The sequence below is a fragment of the Furipterus horrens genome, unplaced genomic scaffold, assembly GCF_987537825.1.
Source record: "Furipterus horrens unplaced genomic scaffold, mFurHor1.1.pri manual_scaffold_5, whole genome shotgun sequence".
NCBI classification, from domain to species: domain Eukaryota; kingdom Metazoa; phylum Chordata; class Mammalia; order Chiroptera; family Furipteridae; genus Furipterus; species Furipterus horrens.
In genome coordinates this window covers 58837867-58845507 of record NW_028327175.1, presented here as the reverse complement: position 1 = coordinate 58845507, position 7641 = coordinate 58837867, and positions in this window count along the sequence as shown.

Below are 7641 nucleotides of genomic sequence, written 5' to 3'. Positions count from 1 at the left end.
TTTTTCTACATGACTAATTTACTGGACTCTATCCCTTGAGGCCAGGAGCTTTATTTGTCTTACTTCCCTGTTGTACAATGCAGTACCTTGAACACGAGAGACATTTAACAAATGCATTATGAATATGTGAAAGAAGAGATTAGTAAATTTAAATAAGGAAACTTTAAGCTTTTGAGACTAAGATCTCAAAAAGTTCAGGACTTAAAATGAATATTCTCACAATGTATGAAACATCACTTGGCTAGTCTTTGTAGTATAACACACCTGTTCTAAACTTTTGACTATTTTAAAATTGGATTGGCTATCTTTCTTCATTGATTTGTGTTTTCTATACCCTGTTACACATTCTTTGTCAGATATATCTATTGCCAATATACTTTCTCATACTCTTTTAAAAAAAATCTCCAGACATAAAGGAGTATATATTATACGATTCTGCTTTATGGAGTTCAAAAAAGGAGATTAAACTGATGTATTGTAATAGAAATCAGAATAGTGCTTACTTTTGGTGGGGCAGCTGAAGGGAGTGCTAATAGCTGGAAAGGTGCAATGCGAGGCTTCTGTGGTGTTAGTAATATTCTGCCTTTTGATCTGGAAGAAAGTTACATAGGCATGTGCTTTTCAAAAATTGATAAAGCAGTGCTTTTAAGATTTGTGCACTTTATATCTCATTTAAAAACTAAAAGTAAAAAAATTAAATTTATGAAAAGAGCATTTTAAAACAACATCTACTTTAGTCATTGTCAAATGAGGGAAGCTTGACTTGTCAAGTCATTTAAATGAGGGAAATAAAGCATAATTCAGCCCTCTGTCAGTGTGACCCAGACCAGCCCACTCACACTTGGATATTTCACAAGTCCTTTCTCTGTTGCACCCTGGCATAAGTGTGGCCCCAAATTAATCAGCCATTTTGGATAACAGTTTTATTAACCATTGTTATCTCTTAAACAATCAAATTTACCATGTGAGGATATCTAAATAGTCTGTTGATGGAATCTCATCAGCCAAAAGGACTGCGCTTGTTGATTTCCGGTTCATTTGGCCTCTTGAGGCAAATCATAAATCATGTGGTATAAGCAAATTTTCAGTCATTAAACTACTTCCTGTTAGGACTCTGCAGGGAAATATTTTTACTTTTCCTTTTATTTAAAATTGGGTTTAAAACGCTCTAGTATTTATTATATACAACTTGTGGTCCCAAGTGGAAATGTTCTTTAGCTTCTATTAAACAATCTATAGAACTCTTTGCCTAAATGGAGGGTCTGGTTAGATATCTTTTCTGGGTAACTGCCTTTTTGTTTATTTAAATGGAGGAAGATGCATTAAGTGTAAAGTGATCTTTTTTTTTTCTTGTGTGATCCCTATATACTCATATACCCTCATACAACATGAGACTGCTGTCTTAAATTTTTTGTTCTAATAATAAAGAGTTGCAAAGGATGTAATTTCCAGTTTATTGTAAATGTTAACAATGTAAACTAAAACTACATCATCATTTTTTTAAAAGTATCCAATGGAATCTAAATACTACAGTGATATCATACCAGCATATCCATTGAAAAAAATGAACAAAATGCCTTAAAAGTTGGAGATGCCATCCCATTCTCCTCAAAGGACTTAACCTAATAATAATTTAACATAATAATACATCTTTATGCTTAAAAATCTTTTTATATATCTTATCTTAATTCATGGCAACAAAAATATTTATATTAAGTGAAATTAAAACCTCTATTTCTTCTGACCATAAAGCTATAATTGTTAAAATTTTCTTCAAGGCTGAATTACTATTACAATTATTATTAGTGCATAATTGATCAAACCAATATGTAAATTTATAAATCTTAAAAAAATAATTGTTAAAATTTAAAGGTTTCTTTTGTTGATTTGAAAGGCATCATGTATTCATGGTTGTATATTATTACTATAATGAAACAAGCTTTATATTCATTTTATTCCTACTTTTCTTTTGTAGTTGAAAACATCGATATTTTACTAAAATAATCAGATAGAAATAAGGTTATTTTTATAGGAATGTCACTATTTTTAGTTCTTTATCATTCATGTCAAAAGTCATTTGGTAATGTATTATTAAAATTATATTTCAGTTGCCAACTTGATCATGACCTCCTTCAATTTCTTTGTAAGCAAAGAACTAGAAGTCATTTGACTTGCAAAAGGATTTATTACCTAGTCAATAGTCATTTACTTTCTCAACAACATAAAGGCTTTCCCAGGCTTTTCAGGTGACACTCATTCCTGTTACTTTTTCACATAAAAACACCTTGTTTAACTCAATATATTCAAAAGGTTGGTGAAATAAATATCATTTATTTCAATACATTTTTGACAATGCACATTTTTTTGAGAAGCACTTCTTTCTTATAAAATATTTTGTATATGTTTTCATTAAAAATTTTAACTGAGGCTTAACTCCTTCAGTTCTTAGAAACAGCTCACCTTTTAACCTAATTGGAAAGTTCAGTTTTCATTGTCAAATCAGCCAAGGCAGACTTACTTTGTCACAAACTGTCACCTTTTTTAAAAAACTTAAAAACATTGATATGTCTTCTCATGATAACCACATTACTCCTGATTTCTAGAAGTGGTTCTGATGGACAAATCAGAAATTGATTCTTAACACTAATTTGTCATTTGGGTCTAGTAAGGTGGTTGTACCTTTAATATTTTGTGTATAACTGCTCATAACTTTCTCTCAGGACCAATGTCAATAGGCAGGGGAGAGACAAGATGGAGTAGGTAAAAAAAACAAAACAAAAAAAACCTTCACAAGTCATGACTGGTGTGGCTCAGTGAGGTAGGCATCATCATACGGACTGAAAGTTCACTGGTTCTGCTCAGGGCACATTTCTGGGTTGTGGGCTGATTTTTGGGCCAGGTCCTTGGTTGGGGGCCAACAGATGTTTCTCTTGCACATAAATGTTTCTCTCCCCCTCTTTCTCCCTACTTTCTCCTCTCTCCAAAAATAAATAAATAATTTTTTTTTCTTCACTCCTGGGACCCTACTTACCTAAATTGAAATCATTTCAATGCAGGCCAAATACTATTGTTTTAAATTTTACTTTTATCACTTAATGGAAATAGGTATAATAAACATAAGTATAGGCACAAAGTCAAATAATTTATTTTGCTTTGATTTAAGAAGTCTTCACAGATATCAGTGTTTAAAATTGTTCTTTTGTTGGGCACCAAAGAAATTGCACTGTGCTAGATTGAATAAAAATAAGTATGCTTTTTTTTTTCATAGTAGGAGAAAGGTGATTACCAAAGGGCAGATGAGAAAAGAGAATAGGTTTGATTCTTGGACTGATTTCTCTAATAATAGACTATATTTCCTGTTTGAAAATAATGTAATTTTCACAAATATATGTATATGTATAATGTGTGGAAATAAATAAGCTGAAATGATTTTAAGTGGTGGCCTTTTATTTTTAGTATTTAAAATTAGCAGATGAAAGAAAAAACTTATTATTATTTTAATGAACACAGAGGCATGAATTTATTATACTTGTATTTCCTTTTTCCCCTTTCTTTTAATATTTAAAAAGACTATATTTTTAGAGAAATTTATGTTCACATCAAAATTCAAAGATTTCTGATATACCGTTGACCCTACACATGCCCATCCTCTCCCATTAACAACATCCCCCTCCAGAATGGTACACCTGTTCCAATTGGTGAACCTACAATGAAACATCATTGTTACTTAAAGTCTATAGTTTACATTATGGTTCACTTGGTGTTGTATATCTGTGGGTTTGAATAAAAAATGTAGTGACCTGTATCTATCATTATAATATTGTACAGAGTATTTTCACTTCCATAAAAGTCCTCTGTGCTTCCTCTATTTACCAGCCCCTCAATATATACATCCATTTATCTTTTTACTGTCTCCATAGTTTTGCCCCTCCTTTCAATTTTGTATGTGATAGAAAATCATAGGATGTTACAATATTTCAACATATTTGAAAGTTAAGAAAATGACTTGCAGAGTTAAAATTTAAAATCCTGTCTTTTTTGAAAGGTAACCTACTATCTAGCTAGGAAATAAGGTGGGAGATTTCATGGAAAATAGAATTTGTTTGAAAATTAACAAAGTCCAGAATTGCATTGTATTTAGTACTTTGAAGAATTTAGATTATGAATAAAAGAAAAGGTACATTGGTGCAACTTTTGCTCTTTATTTATTTAAATTTTTGACTTACAAAACAATGTCTTAATTTAAGGGGCTACTCCACGCTTGGTAGAGGAAGAAGGAGAAGAAAGTATCAAAAGTAGAGATAAAATATTTGTATAAAATCATGGCTTATTAATTCAAGTGTACAGTGCTGTTTTTGTAAAATTGTTTTTCAATTACAGTTGTCCCATTTTCCCCCATTACTCCCCCCACATCCAGCCCACTTCTTCTACCACAGTCATATCGGACCCGTTGTCCATGTCCATGAGTCATTTATAAATGTTCTTTGACTAAACCCTTCCCTTACTTATCTCCCTTCTCTCCCTCCCCTGTCCCCCCGATAACTGTTATTCTGTCCTTTGTTCAATTTAGTTCATTTGTTTGTGTTGTTCTTTAGTTTCCTGTATTAGGTGATATCATATGGTATTTTTCTTTCATTGCCTGGCTTATTTCACTAAGCATAATTCTCTCTAGTTCTCTCCATGTTGCTGCAACTGGCAGGAGTTCCTTCTTTCTGCTGCATAGTATTCCATTGTGTAAATGTACCACAGTTTTTTAATCCACTCATCTACAGATGGGCACTTAGGTTGTTTCCAGCACTTGGCTATTATAAACAGTGCTGCAATGAACATAGGGGTGCATAAGTTCTTTTGAATTAGGGTTTCACGATTCTTCAGGTATAATACTAGCAGTGGAATCGCTGGTTCAAAAGGCAGTTCCACTTTAGTTTTTTGAGGAAATTCCATACTGTTTTCCATAGTGGCTGCACCAGTCTGCATTCCCACCAACAGTGCAATAGGGTACCCTTTTCTCCACATCCTTGCCAGCACTTGTTTGTTGATATGTTGATGATGGCCATTCTTACAGGTGTAAAGTGGTATCTCATTGTGGTTTTTATTTACATCTCTCTGATGGCTAGTAATGTCGAGCATTCTTTCAAGTGTCTGTGGACTCTCTGTGTATCCTCCTTGGAGAAGTGTTTGTTCAGGTCCTTTGCCTATTTTTTAATTGGGCTGTCTGTCTTCTTGGTGTTGAGATGTGTAAGTTCTTTATCTATTTTGGAGATCAATCCCTTGTATGAGGTATCATTTAGAAATATGTTTTCCCATATGGTTGGTTTACTTTTCATCTTGCTGATGTTTTCTTTTGCTGAGCAAAAACTCTTTAGTTTGATGTAGTCCCATTTGTTTATTTTTTCCTTTATTTCCCTTGCCTTAGAAGATATATTGATGAAAATATTGCTACATAGGATATCTGAAAATTTCCTGTCTGTGTTTTCCTCTCGGACTTTTATGGTGTCATGGCTTACATTTAAGTCTTTGATCCATCTTGAGTTTATTCTGGTGTGTGGTATAAGATGGTTGTCTAGTTTTATTTTTTTGCACGTCCCTGTCCAGTTCTCTCAGCACCATTTGTTGAAGAGGCTCTTCTCACTGCATTTTATGCTCCTTCCCCATTTGTCAAATATTAGTTGACCATATAGTCTTGGGTTTATTTCTGGGCTCTCTAATCTGTTCCATTGATCTATATGTCTATTCTTAATGCCAGTACCAGACTGTTTTGATCACAGCAGCTTTGTAGTATAGTTTGATGTCTGGTATTGTGATTCCTCCTGCTGTGTTCTTCTGTCTCAAGATTGCTTTGGCTATTTGAGGTATTTTTGGTTCCATATAAATTTTTGAAGTATTAATTCTGGATCTGTGAAATATGTTGCTGGTATTTTAATAGGGATTGCATTGAATCTGTAAAGTGCTTTGGGTAGTATGGACATTTTAATGATGTTGATTCTTCCATCCATGAACATGCTATTTTCTTCCATTTATTTGTATCTTCCTTAATTTCTTTCTTCAGTGTTACATAGTTTTCTGAGTACAAGTCTTTAATCTCTTTGGTTAAGTTTATTCTTAGGTATTTTATTTTTCTTGTTGCTATAGTAAATGAGATTATTTTTTCTTAGTTTCTATCTCTGATATGTTATTGTTGGCATACAGAAATGCCTTTGATTTCTGTATTTTTACTTTGTTCCCTGCTATTTTGCTAAATTCACTTATTACAACGAGTAGTTTTTTTAGTGGAGTCTATAGGTTTTCTATGTATACTATCATGTCATCTGCATATAATGAAAGTTTCACTTCCTCTTTCCCAATTTGGATGCCTTTTATTTCTTTTTCTTGTCTGATTGCTGTGGCTAGAACTTCCAACACTATGTTGAATAGGAGTGGAGATGGTTGGCATCTTTATCTTGTTCCTGATCTCAGGGGGAATGCTTCAGTTTTTGCTCATTTAGTATGATGTTGGCTTCAGGCTTCTCATATATAGCCTTAATTATGTTGAGGTATGCTCCCTCTATTCCCATTTTGCTGAGTGTTTTCATCATAAATGGGTGTTGTATTTTATCAAATGCTTTTTCTGCATCTTTTGATAAGATCATGTGATTTTGACTTTTTTTTTTTTGTTTAGGTGGTATATTATATTTATTAATTTGTGAATATTAAACCATCCTTGCATCCCTGGGATGAATCCCACTTGATCATGGTGTATGATGTTTTTAATGTATTGCTGGATCCTGTTTGACAATATTTTGTTAAGGATTTTAGCATCTATGTTCATCAGTGAGATTGGCCTGTAGTTCTCTTTCTTTGTTGTGTCTTGATCTGGTTTTGGAATTAGGGTAATACTGGCTTCATAGAAAGAGTTTGTGAGTCTTCCCTCTTCTTGGATTTTTTGGAATAGTTTGAGAAGGGTGAGAGTTAGTTCTTTCCTAAATGTTTTATAAAATTTGCCCGTGAAGTCATCTGGTCCAGGGCTTTTGTGTGCCTGGAGATTTTTGATTACTCTTTCAATTTCAGATTTTGTTATTGGTCTGTTGAGGCTTTCTGCTCCTTCTTGTCAGTTTTGGAAGATTATATGTTTCTAGAAATTTTTCCATTTCATCTAAGTTGTCAAATTTCTTGCCATACAGTTGTTTGTAGTAATTTCTTACAATCCTTTATATTTCTGTGATATAGGTTGTGATTTCTCCTCTTTTGTTTCTGATTTTGTTTATCTGGGTCTTCTCTCTTTTTTTCTCGATGAGCCTGGCTAAAGGCTTGTTGATTTTGTTTATCTTTTCGAAGAACCAGATCCTTCTTTTGTTGACCTTTTGAATTGTTTCTTTAGTCTCTATGTCATTCAATTCTGTTCTAATCTTGATGATTTCCTTCCTTCTACTAACCCTGGGGTTTGTTTGTTGTTCTAGTTCTTGTAGCTGTAGGGTTAGATTTTTTATTTGAGATTCTTCTCTCCTTTTCAGGAAGGTCTGTATTGCTATGAACTTTTCTCTCAGGACTGCTTTTGCTGTGTCCCATAGGTTTTGGACTGTTGTGTGTTCATTATCATTTGTTTCCAGAAACGTCTTGATTTCTTCTTTGATGTCATTGTTAACCCATTCATTATTTAATATC